Source organism: Lissotriton helveticus, chromosome 6 (genome assembly GCF_964261635.1).
Source record: "Lissotriton helveticus chromosome 6, aLisHel1.1, whole genome shotgun sequence".
NCBI classification, from domain to species: domain Eukaryota; kingdom Metazoa; phylum Chordata; class Amphibia; order Caudata; family Salamandridae; genus Lissotriton; species Lissotriton helveticus.
Genome location: NC_136067.1, coordinates 1,909,429,001 through 1,909,452,108, shown reverse-complemented (window position 1 = coordinate 1,909,452,108; position 23,108 = coordinate 1,909,429,001). Strand labels below are relative to the sequence as shown.

The 23,108-nt window shown below is 47.2% G+C and overlaps 1 protein-coding gene across 3 annotated transcripts in view; it reads right to left on the bottom strand.

Annotated features, from left to right (window-relative positions):
- GALNT14 (polypeptide N-acetylgalactosaminyltransferase 14) overlaps window positions 1-23,108 on the bottom strand; it is a 1,160,089-nt gene that overhangs the window by 886,510 nt on the left and 250,471 nt on the right. The gene's annotated exons all lie outside the window — the stretch shown is intronic.

The following is a 23,108-nucleotide window of genomic DNA, read 5'->3' as shown; positions in this document are numbered from 1 at the left end:
CTACTAGAACAACGCACTTTCCAAGTCTTCTCCCAGTCCGCCTGCTCAGACACTATGACTCTTAAACATGGAGTACCTCAGGGCTCCATACTAAGCCCATTACTTTTTAATATTTACATGAGCCCGCTGGCCAAAATGATAGAAGAGACTGGATTACTTATGTTCTCCTACGCTGACGATTCTCAGCTTATCTTCTCTCTATCATCCACTGAATCTAATAACATCTCGTCATTAAAACTCGGTCTAACCAACATCGCGGAGTGGATGAGAAAACATTTTCTCAAACTCAATAGCGAGAAGACTGAGTTACTTGTCCTAGGTAAGAATAAAGAGCTCTGGGGACCCCAACACTGGCCTGACGAGATGGGTACCCCCCCGATCCCAGTCAAATCAGCCCGCAACCTCGGGGTCATCATTGATGAATCGCTTAATCTCAATCAACAGGCTGCGAAGACGTCAGCTACTTGCTTTGCGATTTTAAAGTGGTTGAAAAAAAATTGTTGGATGTTGCCCAAAAATACCCAAAAAACTGTCATCAACGCTTTAATAACCTCCAGACTCGATTATGCCAACGTGCTATACTTGGGGGCCAATAAAGCCACAACCCGTCGACTACAGACAGTGCAAAATGCCGCCGCGAGATTACTGTGGAAAATTCCCATCTCCACACCCGCCACCAAGTATATCCGCGAATTGCACTGGCTGAAAATCGAGAATCGGGTGAAATTTAAATCTCTATGCTTTATGCATAGGATCTCCACCAACAATGCACCCAAGTACCTTCAGAATCTAATACATCCCTACCGCCCATCTCGAACCCTCCGTTCAGCCACAGCCAACCACTTTGTGATTCCAAAAATTAGGCGGGCACGAATGGGTGGGAAATCCTTCTCATACCTCGGACCCTCACTTTGGAACACTCTTCCGGTGACACTTCGGCAGGAAACCAACTATATGAATTTCAGGAAGGCCTTAAAAACCTGGCTGTTTAACATCTAGAACCTGAACCAATCAAAGCACTGGATCACTAGCGCCGGGAAACCCTTTGTTGGGTAGCTGTTCCGCTATATAAATGAAATAAATAAAATAAATAAAAAACCCTTCTGCTTTAGCTGAGGGAGCATAAAAAGCCTGACTCCGGCTGAAGTGAAAGCTCTCTGCCTTCCTGCTGCCCCAAAATACCTCGCACCGAAAAGGAAGCAACCCCTGAAACCTTTACCACCTGGATAAAGTAGGCGGCCACATGTTTGTGGATGTGGGTCAATTATTTCACCCAGAAGGTGTAACTACATGCGAGGTGAGTTGAGGAGAGCGAGGGAGAGAGTGAGGTTGTGTGATTGTGTGTATATACACACACACACACTTACTTTTTGGCTGTTTCCATATGAGATTGCCATTGGTTGATTCCAACACCAATGGGCATCCCTGTTAGCCAATGCCTACAATTAGATGAACCAGACTAGCCAATGCCTACATTGGGTCTCCAATAGTCCCTTTCTGTACATTTAAATGTATGTATACATTGTTATTGTGCTGTATGTTCCATGTGATGACAATAGCTATCACCAGACAGCTAGTGGTCCCTGTAGGCAAGACCTAAAAATAAACAATCTCCTAGACCATTAGCAGATGTACTCCTGCCAGGGCACATGATGGAAAATGATGCAAATACCCATTGCCACTCGATGCTGTCCATCCAGCCAGGCTGCACAATTGGTTTAGGAAGGCGAATGACTCATTACATTATATTTAACATGTTCAGCCTCTATACTGATAAGAATAATAGACAATGACAAAAGGTGCTAAGAATATAACCTTGCGAAAAAGCTTTGTTAGGATTCTGCGCTCATTGCCACTTCCGTGTAATATTAAATGCTTTCCTTAGCTGAACCCCCTGTGATTGTTAAACAGCATCTGTAATCAGGAGCAACGGTGCACATTAAGGAAACATCTCAGGTCATTCCCCATGGTACTGCCTGATCTCCATTCAAGAGCATCCCCTAACCAAACAAAGAATTAACCTGTTCAAATAAAGAGGCAGGCTGGCACGAAATATAAACCTTGCAAAAAAAAATGCAAAGGTTGTGCGATTATAAATTATTGCTTATGTTACAGGCATTGGTTAGAAGGAGTCATGGCCTGCGCGGTCTATTCATCTTCTTTGCAAACAAAGAAGGATCCACTTTGATGGCGTGTCTAGGAGCTGGTGTATGTGTCCTAGGACCATAATGGGTGGACTGAAAGCTAAGTGCAGTGTGACACCCATGGTATGCTCATAGCACTAGAAGCCACAGTGCAAGATGTACTAGACAGTGCTTAATTTGTAAAAAAAAAAAAGAAGTACCAGGACCCTCATCAGGAGGCCACCGCTTCTTGCTCCACCCATTGCCCCTGCCAGCGCTGCCAATGACAATTTAGACTATTCCCGGCCCCCAAAACTATAAGAAATGCTTGGGAGGCAGCTATTAGTCATTTTGTATATATATTATAATAATAATAAAGTGTTGTTCTGCTCATCTCTACATTAGACAGACAGCGCCACCATGTGGCAGCTGTTACAAGTACTGGTGTTTACAATTAAGTGCCGGTACTGAGCACTGGAGACCAGGGGCCCAAATTAAGCACTGGTACTACACCTTAGGATGGCCTAAAATATGAAAAGCGCCTTTAACATGAGCTATAGTATGATAATAGAACCTTGGACATTACCCGGGACTATATACAATACAGGGCTACCAATTCAGTCATAGGGCTAAAACTTTTCACAACACAGGCTACTCAAATGATCTTTTCACTTTTTTTATGGTTTGTATGGGGACGCCTCACAAGGGCCTCATTACACCTTGTTTTATTCAGGGCTGTAATTCCGCCACCTTCAATTAACATTACTGCGAGATGTGGTATTTACCATCCCCCACGTTATATTTCCTTGACATCAAATGTAGAATACATTTTTTAATTAATTAAAAGCAGATATAGTACAACTGCCTCAGCTACAAATTAAAACCTTATCTTTATCTTTTTTGCTGCACTTGCTATCACCATTATTTGTACATCAATAATTTATATTTTAAAACGCTACTTTTTGTATGTATGTTAAAGTAAGATCTTTCTTAGTTTGCATATGGTTCCCTAAAACTACTTCCTCTAGTTTTCCAATAGTTTTTTCTTCAATGGCAGAGTCAAGAGCGCTACCATGTCTCTTGCAATTCAATCGGAATATCTCCCATTTCTTCTATATGAACACAGCTTTTTCTGTCAATCACGCTTAAATAGCTACTCAATCATTCTGACGATGGTAATAAGAATACATGTGGAGATGTATGTCACTTCTATTTTTAGTTTATATCAACAGGTACATAATGCTTATTCACTAAAGTAGTTAAAATGACTTCTAGCTCAACAACCATTGCAGGTTGTGTTTCGGAGCATCAAGAGAGAAGGTCATAAGCAAATCCCTTTCCCACGTGGCCAAGTTAGTATTTTCCATTCTTGCAGCAGATCACATATATGTAATGAACTGCATAACACTTGAATACAAGGCAACATACTCCAGATAAGAGTTAGCATCTTATGGAGTGCATACCTTGGATACTCATCAATTAATTTCCTCTGTACTACACAGGAAATGGGAGAAATATTATAGTACTACGTTATGTTTTTGAAGGATGCAGGCACTGCCTAATTTGAGCAGTGGTTCTCGATGCTCGGGCACATAAATGTCAAAACCTGCATTCAACACAGTAAGTCACAAGGTGGCGCTGTCTAATTTAGAGATGAGCACAAAAACAACCTATTATTAATGATGGCACATACCTGGCGCCCAAGCCATCCTTAAGGCATTGGGGACTGGAATAGTCTGAACTGTCATGCTTGTAGGAGTGTAATGGTTAGTAGATGTGTTGTAACCATGGTCAGCTCCAGGAACCCAGGTCCAAATACCTCCAGCAGCTGCAATGCTGATGTACCCCACCTGCCCAACCCTGGACGCTGCTTTCGAGCCGCACCTCAGTCCATGGTGAGACCCTTTGACTCCTCGCTTTGCCACTTCACCTGCCGCCACACACTCACTCACACCGCACAGACACACACTGCACCGCTCACCAAGTCAGAACTCAAGACCCGCACTCATACAGCACGACACACCCACTCTGTACAATGACATTCACTCCCATACATGCTCCTCAGCATGCACTCACTCGGCAAGGACTCCACCGAAATTTAAGACATCATCAACTCCAACACACCGGACCTCCTCTTCCCCACTGAAACCCTGCTCATTCCCACATCTGTGCCAGACATCCCAGCCATCCCTACTGGATACAAACTTGTGCTCCACGACTGACCTTATAAACAAGGAGGACTCGCCATCATCCACAGAGGCAATATCATGTGCACCTCTCACAGTGTCCCAGAAGCCACTTTTATGGAACACATGCACTTCAAGTTTCAGACAGACTGCAAAATCACTGTCAAAGGCACCCCTACCGAGCAGCTCGCAGGACCTCACTCTCACTCCAGCAACCTCCTCATCAACCTCACTACACCCAAAAACGTTATACTCCTAGGTGATGTCAACTTTCATCTCAACAACCACACAGACTCCAGCTCCACAGACTTGCTCATAAGCCTACAGAACATCAACTTCACCAATCTTGTACAAAACCCTACCCACATTGCCAGACACACCCTGGACCCCATCTTCTCCTCTTGTGACAAGGTGAAAGTCAGTCACATCACTCCACTCACATGGAGGGACAAATCTGTTGTTCACTTCCACATAACAGGTCCACCAACCACTCCTACAGAGTTTAGCAGCACCCCAAGCCGCTGCTGAAAGAAAGTTACAAAAATGGAATGTCTCAAAACCCGCCAACTAAACTACCCAGACCCCACCAACAACCTCCTCAGTGACACAAACAACTTCAATAACTGGATAACAACCTGTGCCAATATGCTGGCAACCCTAAAAACACCACACCCAAAAGATCCAACAATCAAGCTAGCTGGTACAACTCTGACCACAGAGAATACAAGTGAGTTTGCAAACAATTCAAAAGGCAACAGAGAAACATCCGAGGAACCACCACAAGAAATACCTATAAGGCTGCACTTCCACACTATCACCATCAACTAAAAAAGACCAAGAAAAAGGCTCTCAACCTGAGAATCAAAACTAGATCCAACAACTGCATTTTCACTATTGTCAAGGAATTCACCAACCCAACAGCCGCAACCCAAACCTCACTGCTACACAAGAAGTCTCCTACAACCTCTCTGAAATTTTCCACAAACTTATCACCAAGATCTACAGAAACGTCAGACCCCAGCCACGCCCATCGACAAAGACTATCAACCGAGAGCATGGAATCCTCTATCCATTGAGGCTACTGCAGAAATAAGGAAGACAGTACACTCAGGGGCTCCCACAGACCCCTGCCCTCACCATATCTACAACCTGAGAAAAGCCACGATTGGTGTTGCACTCACACAGATCGTGGCATTATCACTTCATAATTACACTTTGTTCAAAACCATTTCATATTTGCAATTAATCAATAATCATATCATACAAAACAGTTTTAGAAATAGGTGACCATACTTTACAGAATTACAAAAAACAATTTATACAAAATCGTATATACCTCTAATACAAAAAATGAAACCAATAACAACACATATAGATTGGGTTGCCCTAGTGCCAAACAATCATCTGATATCTACTTTACTGTGTCCTATTAATTTTTAACCCAAGTAAACATCTCTATTCTCCAATTGTAAAGTTTTTTTAAAGTCCTTATTATGTATAGTGGCATTAACCACCATTGCTAATTCAGGTAATTGTTCTGCCGCACATGCCGCTTCCTAGCAACAGTCCACGTCACCTCCCATCTAGGCTTTAGTCACTCGCTTGTTTTTCCACAGAGCCGGAGCCCACCTAATCCACTGGTGCTCTACCTGCACCTTCCCACCTCGCCGATGTCTGACCCGCCCCCCTTCAGTAATTGATCAACCATCCAGGTAACTCTTACCTATGCAAACATCAAACTCCTGTGATACCTGCGCTATTTTGTGCGCACCCCACGCCAGCTCACACTCTCCACCCGGCCCCTCCCTACCAAGCTGAGTCCGACCATTTCCCTTCTAGACACCTGTGATACACGCACCATGTGTGCGCACCCTGCACCCGCTCACACCCTTCACCTGGCCCCTCACTACCATGCCAAGTCCATTCATTTCCCTTCCAGGCAACTGAGTAGCCTATTGGTGTAGGGCCCTCTGCCCAGCGAACCACGCAGTCACAGCGTCTCAACTTCATAGCCGTTACTTGGGGCCATGCCACATTCTCCCCCCTTCTTGTTGTCCACCTCATTCACTCATCATCAGCGCTTCCGCCCTGCGCTCCTGGCCCCCACTCAGCGGTGCCTCCCCCTTGTAATCCCGCCTTAGCAGCCCCGACGGTCCTTCACCCAAGTTACCCCCCTTCCCCCGTGCACCCGTCCCCCCTCTTCCCCTCCCTGACCCTTCCCTTTGCCCCACTTGTACAGCACCATCCAATCCTCCAACCCGGTCCTGAAGATGATCCTAAATTATAGGATCGAACCGTCATCGACCTGTCAGCGCAATTGATGGCGCATCCCCTTTTGTGGTTCAAAAGAAACTGTTAACAAACTGTCTAAAAAGACTGTGAAATATTGACTTGAACCACCCTATTCACTTTACATATCATTTCACTCTTGCACCTTGCGCCGTTCCTTGCTGATCACATATTGTCACTTGCGTTGCCACCCTTTTTGTGTCACATACACAATCGAGCACCAAGTCCAATTCGGGTTGTTCACGGAATTTTTTCCTACAGTGCTGTCACAGCTGTATTTCCCTCTATTGTATTCTGTACCCAAATATATGATGCTATGTACACATTTAAAAAAAAAACATTGAGAGTCTCCATTTCTTTCATGTAATGTTTTTCCACATACGTATCTAACTGTCCTACCGAATGATACCGGTTGAGATATTGTTACTTTCTTAATTTATATAGTACCAGCGCACAGGATGACAGCAGCAGGGCACCACATATTTCTCAACCCCTATCCAATTCAGCACTTTGTTGTGCTGAAAAATTATAATTTGCCTCCTTCCGTACAGATATATTTCTTATTTGATGCCTTCCTCATAAATAATATATAATCATTCATCATTAAATATTAATTTCAGAATATAGTGTATGTACACTACCCTCCGCTGTTAATAACAATCTTATTTCAAACCCTCTTGTTAAAAAAATAGAAACTAGTAAAAATTTTAGGAATAATCATGCAGATTTACTATGCTTTGGCACAACACAGCGCAACAACCACAGTTGCTGTGCTGTGTTGCGGTAAATGGTGAGAGAACAAGAGTGCATATCTGCTAAGATAAGGCACTTTTGTTCTCTCCCCATGCTGTTGACCTTCAGGCTGCCATGTACGAAATAATTATAGTGCAATGTGTGTGCATTCTGAGATGCATAAGTTGTGTACTGGAATGGGGTTGTTCCACTACAACCCACTACAACACGTATGTTGTAATGATTTTCCTAATTTGTATATGTGCTGTGTAGTCCAGCACACATTCAAAGTTGAAAAATTGGACATTCCTAAAAGTTGCTCAACTGTTATATCTGCATCAAGGAGGTACATTAATTTTGTGCAAATCGCTGTCTACAAATGATTAATAGATCGGTATTTGCATCTAAACTCATAGGTGGTTCATGGAAATGCACATGTACCTCCCAAGGTACAGCTCCTTAACATAAAATAGCACAAATTAGTGCATAGTGCTTCATTTCATTATTTTAGGCAACTTTCCAGAGCACATCATGATTTGCGTTGGAAAGTAAACCCCATCACTACACTTTGTGGTGGGTTTGTGTCACTTATGTGACAAAAACAGAGTGCAAAGCGTTAATAAATTTTGGCCAAACTGTGGATCATGACAGATTGACTTAGTAATGTAAGGATTTGGTGACCTTTATGAAATTGATCGAGTACTTCACCCAATTGATCTAGATTTTTTTTGTTGGCCTGATCTGTTGATTCATCATGGGGACATTTTTTACACTACCCGAGCTGCAGAGGGTCCCTTCCGGCACAGTGCCCTGGCCCAAGAGCTCCGGAATGGGTCCTGGGGGAGGGCCCTCCACGTACTGTTTTGTTACACCTAATTGGTTAATCATGTGTGATGCAATCAATCATGCCATTTGTAACAATATTTGGAGTCACATATGAGCTCAAGAGGGTATTCGGGGTGCTGCCCGGGGGCGTCGCCCCACTGAGCCGGTTAAAAAGGAAAAAATTAAATGATAACTCATTGTTATTATCATTTTATGTTTCGGTCCTTGCTCAGGGGGGTAGAGGTGGGGCAAGGCTGCTCAGATCAAAGGGCAGGGGAAAAGTGGTTTGCCCATTTCAAGTGCGCATGACACTTTGGCCGGACGTCTAGGCCGGCCAAACAGTCATGCGCACTTTGCATGTTCTCCACTCAGGCTGCATTACAGCCTAGGTGGAGAACATGCCCAGGCTCCCATTCACTGGCTGAGCACCAAACCACGGAGCTCAGACCAATCACAATGCAGCATTGTGATTGGTTCAAAGGAGCCAGGTGCTCTCTGCCTCCTGCCCTCGAGTCCTGGAAGCGGGCGGAGAGGACCGAGAGGCCGCGGCAGTTGCACACAGGTACGTGTTTCTTTTTTTCCAGTCCCACCCATCCCCCCTCCAACCCCCATCCCCCCCGCCGCACCGCTGTTAAATACCAGCCGCCACCGGAGCTGCCCACTAACAATAAGTGGTAAATCTCACTGGTAATTTGCATTTTTGATCTTGCACCCAACCACAGTGTTTCGGGGTATTTTTTATATTTATAAGATAATATAGTTTGTCAACTAGTTTTTAGAGAGTAAACGCATGCCTTGGTATATTTTTGCCTATTACCATCCTCTAAATCTGAGGGTCATATTATCAAGGGGGTTTATATCAGCTTTTTTGGCTTTAAAAGCCAAGAAAGCGGAGATAAAATGATCTCCCTATTACCTAGCTGTCGCTAACACCAGTTAGCGACAGCAAGTAGGAGATAGCGACTATCTTGGGCCCCACTTTGCATGTCATTGATATTTATCACTAATGACATGCAAAGTCGGCGTGCCAAGATGTTAGCGACTGGAAACAGTCGCTAACATCGCTATCTCCTATTACCAAGTTATGGAGATATTCGCGCTAAGCGCGAATATCTCCAAAAGCTAACGCCTGCCCTGAGCAGTTCTTAGCCATGGTCCAATGGGAGGTGGATAACATGGCTAAGAGCATTAGCTCGGTAATGCATGAATATCGCTGACTTTTCAGCGATATTCATGCATTGCGGCCGATTTTTATCGCATTTGCGATAAACCTTGGTAATACCAAGGTTTATCTGCGATAAAAATCGCAGCAGCTCAGCGGTAAAATGTTGTCTCTAACCAAGCAATAGCGATAATTATCGCTATTGCTTGGTAATATGCCCCTGAATTCCTTACCTCTAAACCTACAAACGTTGCATTTTTAAGAACGCTCTTTATCTGAAGAGGTTATCATTGAGATATGTAATACCCGCTTTGCTTTTTGGCATTCTAAATCCAAACTTTTAACTTTATTTTTCTCTTTATTATGCACGAGACATCAGATCAAAGATGGAATATAGATGGCTTCGGGTAGTTGTCCTCAGTGTGTTGCTCTTTAGTCCTTTTCTCAGCAAGCAGCACATATTTTAATTAACATGCTTGCAATGCAGTCATTTCGGCAAAGGAATGCTTACATCAAACTTCAATACGTAAAAGTCAGTGCAATCAAAGTGAGCCCCACATCTGCACAGAGAGTCAAAAAACAAAGTGGAAAATCAACTTGAATTCGGCAGAGAGAAAGATTCACTTAGACGAGTGTCACCGTCGCCAGCTGTAGCATCCACGCGAGCCGTCGGAAAGTCTTGTCTGGCGTCTATAAAACCATATTAATACGCCCTTACCACATTGCATTGAGCAACCCCATCGCTTTTTAATTAGTATCCGCCAGACAGGCGAGACTTCAACATATCCGGCTGACTAGCCTCTTTCCTCCAGCGACATTTCAAAGGAAGGACATCAAAAAGCCCTCCCTTTTATGCCACATATCTTCGCTTATCGCATCACTTTCTATATACCAAGCAGCAAAATATAATTATGTAGAGTTCCTTGTAAAGAAATGTACTTAGTGAGGTAGAAAAGTAACTGTTTTCTACACTAGTGTACTCTCTATTAGAAAGCTCTGAGAGGGCAATTGCTAGTTGTCATTTAACTCTTAGAAAAGTACAATAAAAAAATAAGGGGCATATTATCAAACAGGGCGATAGGCAATTATCGCCGCTTTAGCGGCCGTTTTCGGACGCTAAGCGGCGACAATTCTATCGCCCTATTAGCAAGCTCTTGCTAACTGATGTTAGCGACAGTTTTTAGGCGATAGCGAGCGGTTTGGGGCCCGCTTTGCATGACAGCGATGCTTATCGCTAATGACATACAAAGTGGGCGTACCCAACCAGTTAGCGACTGAAAGCAGTCGCTAACGTTGCTATCGCCTATTAGCAAGGCAGGCGTAGCGATGGAAATATTGGCGCTAAGTGCGAATATCTCCAAATACTAACACCTGCCCAGACCAGTTCTTAGCCATGTTATCCAATGGGAGGTGGATAACATGGCTAAGAGCATTTTGTCGCTAATGCGTGAATATCGCTGTATTCTCAGCGATATTCACGCATTTCGCCGCTATCGCTGGATATTTTTGCACAATGTTGCTAATAGCATGTTTTCTCCGCTAACATATCCAGCGATAGGCAGCGATAAAAAAATCGTCTCTAAGCCTATTTAGCGATAATTATCGTTACTTGTTGGTAATATGCCCCTGAATTTTCAATTATATCTGTCATAATACCAGAATCGTAAAATAAGTAGCTAAGGGAATTGTCAAAGATTGGTGTGTATTTACATATGTTGTGTTTGGTTATTGCCACTTGTATAGCAGACAGTCTTTCGTTCACGTTTGCAGTGTTAGAGGTTCTCTGAAGTGTTCTTCCACTTTTTTCTGAGGCTTTCATCACAGGCTTGGGTTTGAGTCGTTCTGGGATATGTTTCGGGTATTGAGCTCTGCGCTGTCTCTGCGACGGGTGTCAGTGTCTTATTTTTTGAGCTGTAGTTCTATGACTATATTTTTTTGTAAGCTGTGGTATCAGCAACTCTTTTCAGACAGCACTGTTTATGTGCTATTGGCTAATAACGGATGCATGGTTACTTGACTCTTGTACAAAATCTGTCTTTTTCAGTGTGGTGACTTCAGATTTCTCACCTTTGAATCTTATTCTCGCCGGACTTAGAACTTTGTGCGCTGTTACCTCTTCTGAACAAGAGTGAAGTGCATGTGCTCCCCATTTAAACATAATTAAATGGACTTATCCCTAATTGACTTTTTTAACTTGCCAATTAAGTCCCTAATATATGGCATAGAAAATTTACCCGGGCCTATGAGTTAAATGCCACCTGTGGCCGGCAGCACTTATTGTGCCATCCACAGAGTGGGCCTGGAAAACATGGCTTGAGGCCTACCATGTGTAGCCTGACAGCAGCAGCTTGAAACCTGCTAATTCTTTTCAAAATCTCTCTTTCGACAGGTCGGGAAACTTGATTTTAAATTTGAAATATGTCACCCCTAAGCACACCTTGCTATACACAGTGTAGGGCACATAATATTTAAGAGCAGAACATGTGTGACGTTAGAAATGGCATGTTAGCCCAGTAACTAGGTCCAAAATGGCACTCAATGAATCAATCACATAATTTGTTAAGTGCACTACTCACCCGTGAGGGTCTAAAGGCGCTGGGGTAGGGAATGCTGCTACTGCTCGAAAAGCCAGGTCTTGAGGAGTTTTCTGAAGGTCAGCCGGTCTTGGGTCTGCCGTAGGTGGACGGTATGGGTCTTCCAGGTCTTGGCGGGAGGTGGGAGAACGATCTGCCACCGGAGGTCGCTCTTCGGAAGCGGGGGACTGTGGCGAGGGCGAGGTCGGCGGAGCGGAGCTGGCAGGTAGGGGTGTAGAAGGTGAGTCATCTTTTGAGGTATGTTGGTCCGGTGTTGTGGAGTGCCTTGTGTGTGTGGGTGAGAAGCTTGAAGGTTATCCTCTTGTTGACCGGGAGCCCGTGCAGGTCTCTCAGGTGGGGTGTGATGTGGCTGCTGCGAGAGATGTCGAGGATCAGGCGTGCAGAGACGTTCTGGATGCCTTGGAGCCGTCTCAGGAGTTTGGCAGGCTCCTGCGTAGAGGGCGTTTCCATAGTTCAACCTGCTGCTGACGAGGGCCTGGGCGAACGTTCTTCTTGTTTCAGTGGGGATCGACTTGTCGATCCTGCGGAGCATGCGGAGCATGCGGAGGGTGTTGAAGCAGGAGGAGGAGACGGCGTTGACCTGTTTAGTCATGGAGAGGGTGGAGTCGAGGATGACCCCTAGGTTGCGTGTGTGGTCGGTGGGTGTTGGAGCCATTCCCAGTGCGGTCGGCCACCAGGAGTCATCCCAGGCCAAAGGGGTGGATCCGAGGATAGGGACCTCCGTCTTGTCAGAGTTTAGCTTCAGTCGGCTGTTCCTCATCCACTCAGCGACGTCCTTCATTCCTTCGTGGAGGTTGGTTTTGGCGGTGTGGGGCTCCTTGGTGAGGGAGAGGATCAGCTGGGTGTCATTGGAGTAGGAGATGATGTTGAGGTCGTGCCAACGGGCGACATGGGCGAGCGGTGCCCAGTAGATGTTAAACAGAGTTGGGCTGAGGGATGAGCCCTGGGGTATGCCGTAGATGATCTCGGTGGCATCGGAGCCGAAGGGGGGAAGGCAGAAGCTCTGTGTTCTGCCAGAGAGGAAGGAGGTGGTCCAGTCCAGGGCCTTCTCTTGGATCCCGGCGTGGTAGAGGATGACAGGTCCAGGAGGATGAGGGCCGCCATTTCTCCGTTGTCCAGCAGGGACTTGATGTCATCGGTGGCGGCGATGAGGGCAGTCTTGGTGCTGTGGTTGCTGCTGAACCCAGAGTGGGAAGGGTCCAGGATGTTGTTCTCCTCGAGGTAGCGGGTCAGTTGTTCGTTGACAGTCTCCTCGATAACCTTTGCCGGGACCGGGAGCAGGGAGATGGGACGGAAGTTCTTGAGGTCCTTGGGGTCTGCCTTGGGTTTCTTGAGTAAGGCGTTGATCTTGGCATGCTTCCAGCTCTCCGGTAAGGTTGCTGTCTCGAAGGAGGTGTTGATGACTTTCCGGAGATGGGGTGCGATGGATGTGCTGGCTTTGTTGAAGATGTGGTGTGGGCATGGGTCTGACGGCGATCCGGAGTGGATGGTGTTCATGATCTTGATGGTGTCGTCGTCATTGATGTTGGTCCAGGAGAGCCGGCAGTTGGTGCGGATGGTGGTCGTGGGGGCGGAGGTCTCAGTGGTTGTCGGGGCGGTCGTGGCGTTGAAGCTGTTGTGGATGTCTGCGATCTTGCGGTGGAAGAGGTGGCCAGCGAGTCGCACAGGTCTTGCGAGGGTGGGACGTCGTTGGTGTTGGAGCTGGGGTTGGAGAGTTCCTTCACGATGTTGAAGAGCTCTTTGCTGTTGTACGCGTTGTTGTCTAGGCGGTCTTTGAAGGAGGCCCTTTTGGAGGATCTGATGAGGTGATGGTGTCTGCGAGTGGCGTTCTTGTGGGCTGCGTGGCTGTCCGGTGTTCGTTCACGGAGCCAGATGTTCTCCAGCTTTCGGGAGGTTTGCTTGGCGGCCCGGAGGTCTTCAGTGAACTAGCCGGCTTTCTTGTTGGTGTGACTTTTGCAGGGTTTCTTGATCAGGGCGAGGATGTTGGCACAGACGTTGATCCACTGTCTGAGGTTGCGGGCGGCAGTTTCGGGGTCGGTGGGATCGGCGGGTGGGCGAGTGTGGGGGTTAGATGGTCTTCGGTGACTTTGCTCCAACATCGGCGAGGCATCTGTTGGGTGCGGTGGTGCGTGTTGGGTTTCTTGAAGGTGAAGTGGATGCAGCGATGGTCGGTCCAGTGGAGTTTGTGGTGTGGTTGAATGGTTGAAGGAGACGTGGGGGCTTGCGGAGAAGATGGGGTCAAGTGTGTGAGTGGGTGGGTGTTGTGACGAGTTGTCTAAGTCGAGGTTGGCTAGGTTGTCGATCAGGGTGGTGGAGTTGGTGTCGTTGTTGTTGTCAAGGTGGAAGTTCAGGTCCCCAAGGAGGATGTAGTCCGTGGAGGTGGGGGCGTGTGTGCTGACGAAGTCGGCGATGGAGTCGTTGAACTGTGGTCTGGGTCCTGGGGATCTGCAGATGAAGGTTCCTCTGAGTGTGGTGTTGGGGTCAGTGTGGATCTGGAAGTGCAGGTGTTCGGCGGTGCTGAGGGTGTCATCGGTGTTGGTCGAGACTCTGAGAGTGTTTCTGTGGACGATGGCGATTCCTCCTCCTGCTCCGTTGGTGCAGTCCCTGCAGGTGATCTTGCAGCCTTCCGGGACAGCCATGGCTATGTCGGGTGCTGAGGAGGGGTTCAGCCAGGTCTCCGTCAGTAAGGCGACGTCTGGGGAGGTAGAGTCGAGTAGGTCCCAGAGTTAAATGGCATGTTTGTGGGCGGAGCGGGTGTTGAGAAGGATGCTTCTGAGGTGGTTGGGTTCTTTCCTGGTCGGCAGCATGGTGGGGCCGATGCTTGTGAAGCTGCAGTTTCAGCAGCTGAAAGCTCCAGGGATGCATTTCGGGGTGCCCAGGAAGCAGGTGTTTGATCATCCTGTGATGAGTGCATGGAGGGTTTTGGCATCGAAGCGGTGTCGGGCATCATGGTGTTTGCGGGTCCCAAGGGTCCTGGCACTGGGCGCCTTCGAAGCGCCAGCGGCGCGTCCGCTGTGCAGCCTTCATTTGAGGGGATGTTGGAGGGAGTAGCAGCTGGGAGGCAGGAGCGGGGTGGCGAATGGGATTGCAGGGGGCGGGCCGCAGGGATGCAGTGGCGGGAAAAACGGGCAGGGCCGCGGGAAAACTGGGCACAGGAAGGAAAAACAAGTTTAGGCAAGAAAACAAGTTAAGGCACAGAGGAATAAAAACAAGTCTGGGCAAGAAAGCAAGTTAGGCACAGGGGAATAAAAACAAGTCTGGGCAAGAAAGCAAGTACAGCCTCAGGGGAATAAAAACAAGTCTGGGCAAGAAAGAAAGTACAGGCACAGGGGAATAAAAACAAGTATTGGAGAGGAGGAGCCAAGATGGCGATCGGAACAGTCGCATAACCGCCTCGCTCCGTGATCCCTTCCTCCCCGCCACCTATCCTGTGTTTCATCCTGTTCGGGGTGTTCCGAATTTGGTCGCCAAGGAAGAGCCTTCACTTACCATCCTTTTCCGGGGCTCTGGCGTGCAGTCATTCCGGCGTTCTGCCCTTGTCGCCTTGTTGGCCTTCCCGGCCCTGACGCCGGGGCCTCGAGTGCTGTGCCTGCCCGGAGATGTTCGGAGTGCCGGCGGTCCGGAACCGGTGGAGAGACCCGATGGTGGGAGCCTGAGAGCCGCGGGCCGGAAACCCCAGAGCGGACCCACCCCCGCTGGTGGGCCGCCCCATATGCCCGATTGCCAGCCGGCCCGAAGAAGAGAAGCCGCGCTGTCCGGCACCCCTCCAGTGGGAAGCCCGCTCCTGTTGCTAGTCCCGCCCGGGGTCCGGTGCTGGGTTCCCCCCGAGTGTTGTGGGGGGCACGCCCGTTCTTCTGGTGACTCTCCTTTCTCCGCCGAGCGCCATCCGCCGCGGATCTGCTGTGTGCCCTGGGGCCGCCGGTGCTCCTGGTGGACTTGGAGGCGCCCGCGACGATGGCGGCGGGCGCTGTGCTTAAGATGGCGGATGGCCCCTCGGAGTGTCTTTCTCCTGGAGACAGGGAAGTTGCTGCATTTGCTCTCTCCAGCCCTCGTTTGATTCGGGCGGCCCCTACTCGGAGTGCTGTCTTGTCTGCCCTGGCTGCTCTGCGGATCGACCTGTCCTTGAAATGCCGAGACTTGGAGTCGCGGATCGCCGCCATGGTTGCTCCGCCATTTTGTGACGCGGTGTCGTCTCCCCGAATTGTAATGGTTGAAACTTCTCCGGCTGCTGTGCTGGGATCTCCGGCTGGGTGTTTGATTCTATGGGATCAGGTGGACCCGGTGCCGATGCTGCAGTGTATCCTACATCCTGATTTCTTTGCTTCGTGCTGGACAGCCCAGATATTGTGCTTGGCCACGTGGATCGTTGAGGTACTTTTGCATTCTGACTGCTGCCGAGTTCTCCTGGTTGCTTCTTGTTGGCCGGGAAGGTGTTCTGCGGAGATCCCACTGGCTTTCCTTGACTGGTATGGACCCACTGTCTCATGCTGCTTTTCGGCCGTGGCGGGGTCTGGAAGCTCGACTCTTCACAAAAGTGGACAGGGGTGATTGTGCCTGAGTACCTGTGGGACCCTTTTCAATGGCATCTCCAGGCCTCGTTATTTTGGTTAGTTCTTGTTTCCATCCTTGTGTGGGCTTTTCTCAATGTCCTTTTCGACCTCGATTAGTGATCCGTTGTTGCGGATGGGGTAGTGTTCTATGTTTCGATTGCTGGCTCCTCTCCTCTCCCTTCCTTCTTTTTCCTCTCTTTCTCTCTCTTTCTCCTTTCTCTTTCTTTGTTATTACTCCCTTTCTCTTTCTTCTATATTTCGGGTGACTCTGGGCGACAGGCACGCTGTTTAGTGGGGTAGGCCGTAGCCATTACAGTGATGTAGGGTGGGGGGGGTGTTTGTTATTTTAGTTTGTTTTATTCTATGGTCCCTTTTTGCCTTTTTCAGGGGGTGGGCTATGTCCCTTTGTTTTAACTCCTTTGTTTCGTACGTGTCTGCACTTTCTCCTTTTTCGGGGCGGGAGGGCTGTACATGTGGCGTCCACTTTATTTGTTGGCTGTAATTTGTCCTTTATTTTTGAACCTTTGATGGGCGCGGGATGTCTTTGGGCTTCGCCCTACTAGGGTTAATTGATTGCGTGGGGGGCTGTCTCCCTCCCGCCCCCCCCCTCTTTTTCTGTATATGTTGCATGACGCCCCGGTAGATATGGTTGCTGCCTCCTCTATAAAATGTAAAATGAAACCTTTCTTATCCTGGCGCTGACTGTTTATCGTCTTTATTTCACGTCTATCCTGTATTCATTCTATTGTACGCATTGATGTTGCTTTTTTGAATCTCCTGCTTTTGCGGCCGGCCCTTGTGGTTGTAGGCCTGCGCTTGTATTTCTACGTGTCTTTCAATAAAGGTTTTTAAAAAAAAAACAAGTATTGGCAAGAAAGCAAGTTAGGCACAGGGGAAAAATACAAGATTAGGCAAAAACAATGCAGGCAGAGCCGTGCAACAGCGTGGGGAGCGACCTGCTAGCGAGCAGGGTCAGAGGTCAGGATTTGTAAGTCAAAGAATAGACTGGGGACTGCAATTACTCTGCACACACCTCTGGGTGGTCACAAAGGCTCCGTATAGGAAAAGAAGGGTTTCTCCATCATGGATTTTAAGGGTGAGGGTCACTGTAGGATTGTCTGAAGTACGGCAAACAGGTACAGCTGTGACAGTGAGTAGTGTTCCCCCGAGAACCTCTATCTCATTGACTAAGGAGCACTCAGGAGTCACCCCACCCGCTAGCTTGTGGCAGGTATAAATGTGGCACCACAAGGCAGGATCTTTGGAACACTTTTTAGACCTGAGGAAGATCAGAAGAGGCCTTAGGGGAGCACTAGTGGTCTGGACCTACTCTCCCATACACCCAGGACAGAGAGGTGACAGCAAGGGTCAGTTAGCTGACCTCTTTTGTGGCTACACTGCAACGACACACACTGTCCGACTGACCAGCAGGAATATGGTTTGGACTGGAATTTGCAGATGGCCTCTGCCTGACACCTTGAGTGTGCGTAATGCCTTCCTCTGTGGTTCTGGTCACCTTAGAAGTATACTACTGTGGTTGTTTAGTCACCAGAAGAACGTTTTGGAAACTTAAAAAAAAAATGTTCAGAGCTTCGGTGGGCCAGCAGTTCCATAGAGTTAGAATGAATTACAGATTTATCCAACTCAAAGGTCCTCTCACCTACAAAAAAATGACTTAGTCTCATTCTGCATTGGGACTTGGAAGGAATTATAATGCTTTTCTTCAAAAAAGTGTCAGCTTCCTTTTCTGAGGTGGGACTTTGAAACTTATTAGAACTTTTTGATTCACAGATTTCCACCAGGACCAATTCATTTGGCGTATGCAACCAGGGTTCCATCACTCTCAGAGATTATCATTGGTGTTCAGAGCCGTAGCTTAGTCAGAAAGTTGCGGGGCATGTAAGCTACAGATTTCCCAACAATTGAGCTGGCATATCTTGTTCTAATACATTATGAAAAGAAAAACATGAGCGGGGATTAAAAGGCAGTGGAAAGAGAGAGGAAGGCGGTTTGTTAGGGGTACTTAAAACACAATAGGTTTCAAACTAGCCAAGTTTTAAGGCAGAGACGAGCGAGTGTGTGTGTGCGTGTGTTTTTAAGTGTAGACATGTAAAAATGTAGGGTAAAATCTGACAGATACTTCACCATACCCAACTAAAAGCACCTGTACCCAACTATTTACTACAGAATAAACTTTTTAGGGGGTGTAACAACCCAACCCCCACCCCCCAAAAGCTACAGCATGTTTTTGTGCAATTTCTTCTCAAAACAATAAATATTCAAGTAGCTGGTTCCCCTTATTGTCATTTTGCTTATTACATTTTTCCTATTTTTATCATTTAGTTTGAGATTTTTATTGCTTGTTTATTTTTTGCTTTATAATTGTTTGTGTGCTGCATAAATCCTTTATACATTTTCCTTAGTTAAGCGTGTGTGCTCTGTGCTTTAGCTACCACGGGGTTGAGCTCAGGTTAACTTAGTGTTTTTGCGAGTTCTTCCTGATGAGTGTTATCATTAATATTCCTTGAGGTGTTCAGTATTGTCGCCCCACTGCTCCAAGAGCAGGGAAAAGGAAAAATAAAATGATGCTAACACCGTTATATCATTTAATTTTTCAGTTGTACGGGACTGGATTATGGCGGGTGGGCTGTTGACGCAGGGAGGAGTGGTTCATGCCCTTAAGTGCGCATGGTGGTTTGGCTGCCAAAGAGTCATGTGCACTTAGCATGTTCTCCACCGGGCTTCAATACACAGCTTTGGTCGGGAACATGCACAGGCCCCCTGTGAGAGGCAAACCAGGGTGTTCAGACCAATCACAATGCTGCATGGCTTAGGGGAGCTTGTGTGCCTCCTGCTTCTGGGACTCGCCGGAGAAGCGGAGAGGCAACGGTGGAGAGACGGCGACCATGAGGAGGAAAGTCATTTTTTTATTTGGATTTTGTTCCCTCATCCCCTCTTCCCACCACCATCGTACCCTGTCAGCCACCACTGGTGTCTGTACAATGCCTACTAAAATAGAAAACAGGCAGCACAAACAAAGTGGCTCAGGAGCTGTTGCAATGTTTGCCTTGTCGTCACACCCTTCATTTCCCTCAGCTCCACAGCTAGAAGGGCATTTCATAGTATGCATCAGCTTTGTGCTTCATGTACAGCAATTACCCTCAGCAGGAGATCTGATTACAGTAGTACAGGATCAGCACATGCCCCTAATCCCTAATTAAAGAATTACACCCTGCCATATAGTGAGATGAACATTTAGCACAGTTGCTAAGACGAGAGGACACGGAATGCTCTGTAAAGGATAATTAAAGATCATATCCGCTGCAACTCATTTTCTTTTTACTTATAACACAAAACTGCCAGACTCTTTCAGTCTGTACATTATGTAGTTTACTATTAATTTAATGTTCATGCATTTGCTTCGGTTTCCAGCATTATGTCTCTTCTGCAGACTTTTGCCTGGCACTTTCAAAACCTAATGTTACCTGCCCCACCTACCGAGGCCACCCAAAAATTCACATTAATACTTCTTTTTTGTCTCCAGTAAGAATGCCATGACTTAAAATAAAAGATTTTCACTGTGAAAATTTAAATCTATTGAATGCTATTTACAAATGGTGATAAATTATTGACAGAAACGTGGGGTACAGACGCCAGAGCTATTTTCACAGAAGGGTTTGACCAGTGGTGGCTGCTTCCGGGAAGCACTAGTGGAGCGGGGAGGGTGGGTTAGAATTTGTTTTAAAAAAGATCACTTACCTGCTAACCGGCCGGCTGGCCGCTGCCTGTTTTCTGTCCTCAACGTCCTCTGCCTTTCTTCTTTGTAATGCAGCCTGGGTGGAGACCTTGCAAAGTACGCATGACTGTTTGGCCGGGCCGAGACAGCCGGCCAAACATTCATGCACACTCAGGAGGGTGCCCACCACTCATCCCCCCCAATGCTGCCCACCTCAACCCCTCCCACAAAACTGCCTCAGCATGGAAAAATAAAATAATAATAACAGCAGGTTCTTATCATTATATTTTTCGTTTTCATTTTGAAAGGCAGTGGGGTGATGCTTCTCCACCTTAGCAGAGGAGCAGCCCCTGGGTTTGACACTCTGGAGCTTGCTCCTTTCCAAATCCATCAAGGCATCTGCCAACTTGCCTTCAGGGAGTCTCTGAAGACAGGGCCGGATTTAGCACAGGTGGGACCTAATGCAATCGTCTTTTTTGGTGCCCCCCCCCTCCCATGACCTCCTCCTCGGATTTCCTCACTACCACAGGGCAAAAGTGCCCTTCATCTCTCCATACCCCCTATCTCACGTATGTTTCATTTGGTTTAAAGCACTGTTAAAGGCTGGCTTTACTAATCCACACAGCTATCCACATAAAATACCGATCTGTTCTTTGCAGCAGGCATATTAACCCTACAAGCTACTTTATGGCGAGTCAAAGCTGCCACTAGACAAAACTTCGATCTCTCTCAACTCCGATCCCCCTCTCTAGCAGGAACAATAATCACAAGAGTTATGTTAACATTTTATTGTTGCCTGAATGCTGGATGCATAAGGAACTCTACAGCAGTTGCTTTTAAACCGTAAATTATTGCTAAACATAGCACCCCCATGTGGTTAGTGCCCCCCTCCAAGTCAGTGCCCAGTTGGGTTGCACTGGTCGCACCACCCAAAAGCTGGCCCTGTCTCAAGACCCAAGTGTTCTTTTCCCGAGGTCGCCAGTTAGTAATAACATTAGGTGGTGCCCACGTTAGGGATGTCAGCAATGTGTCAGTGAGCTCGAGAAGAGACAGGAAAGTGCACACCACCCTGGAGCATGCAGGAATCACACACAAAAAGCATGAAGGACCAAATCTAGGATAATGTCAAATATTTAACATATCTTCAATTGTCCTCTCTGAAGTACCTAGGATGGAGAAATAACAATAGAATTAACTGTTGCCTAATATAATTCAATGGAGCTTTCAAAGCAGTAGCCCAAAGGGTATGACTTTTTTTTTAATCAAAGTTAAGTTATTGCAGCGAGAACTTGTTGCAACTGGCAGCCAAAGCAGATACCGCAGGAACAAGATGAAGAAAAGGGTCCAGAGAAGATGTGCATCTGGTGGCAGAAGAGGACACAGGGTAAGAACATTCGAGCAGTGGTTTCTCCCTCTTAGGTCTCAGTGTTTTCGCAGCTTGGAATACGCCAAGAGGAGCGGTTCAAAGTGACTGGGAACACAAACCAGCCCTGGCAATTCTGCTGGACTGGCCCAGGGAGGAGGAGGAGGGGTGTGCTTGCGAGAAGCAGCTCTGCTGCCACTTGTGTTGTAGGGGGGTGATATTGCAGCACTGCTGCAAAACCGATCCCCTGTACCAAAACCGACCCCCATACCTGGAAAACCGACCCACACCCTTCCGGCCCACCTGAAAAATACCCGGTGCCCACTGCAGCCAGTCCTGCCCTGAATGAGTCCTCAAAGTAATCTTGAGTCCAGTATCGACTAAGAGCTTAGATTAATAGAATGGTATGTACATTAAAGGTGTTTCAAAATGCCCATCCCTATTTTATTAAACCCCTAAATCATCAATTGTGGGGTTCCATAGGATTATCTTGGGGGATCCGGGTCTCCCTCAGACCTCAATCCCATCAGACGTCTCTCTCCCGCTCCACTCTTTATTTACCACACACACATTGGCACGTTAACCTCATTCCCCTGCCATCTGTTGCTACAATTAAGGTAAAGAAATTAAGCTTGCAATCATCATCAGACACAGAACAAGCAAATCTCCTGGCCTGCATGCTAAATAACAACTGGAGGATGTGCAGCAATAATTAGAAATGAATGTCTTAAAGACAATCATTAGGGAGGTTAATGTTCCAGCATCAGTCTCACTGCTGGATATTTGTCACAAGGCCAAGGAACTTGTCCATCACATATTGAGTAAATATATGTGTATTCCTTCCTGACGGTGGGCCAAAGTCCTTAAGTGTGGGAAGAGTGTTCCTCTACTGAGCAGAAAGGCCGAGAGGGGGTTCTACCTGAGCTTCAAAGGATAGCCTGAAGGTTATACGCAGCCCGTTCCTGACTTCAGGTGATGCCCACCCTGTCACTGGTAAATGCAGCTCACACCTGGGCCTGCATTCCCTTTGTTTCAGTAACCAGGCTGGGGAATAACTGACCAGAAGTAGTTTTATGGGTAGATAAAGGCGTGACCACCACCCATACGCAGGCATTAGATATAAAAGTGACTTTCCCAGAACCTGAAATCAGAACTCTCCTGGACTTTAGAAGATACAGAATGACTGCCTTGCTGTCCAGATGCCTCTCTTGTTTTCCAGCTGCCTAGACCCAACTAGATATAACTGTTCCCCTCTACTGACCTCAATGTGAGAAATTTGTGACCCTCAAGTGCTGTCTTCAAGGCCCTGGACCCTTGAATGGGATCAGAGTGTACTCTTCCCTGCTCAACTGTTTCACTGGATCCAACTCAGTGTGGCATAGACTGATAACAGCCTTGCATTGCAGCACCTTGCATCTTCACTGAATCGGACCCAGAACAGCCCAGGGCAATGCAGGACCTCACAGCACAGCACTGCCCCTGATAGGTGGCTTTACCGGATTTGACACCGGCCGATGCAAGGGCCGCAAATCAGAGAACCTCACATCA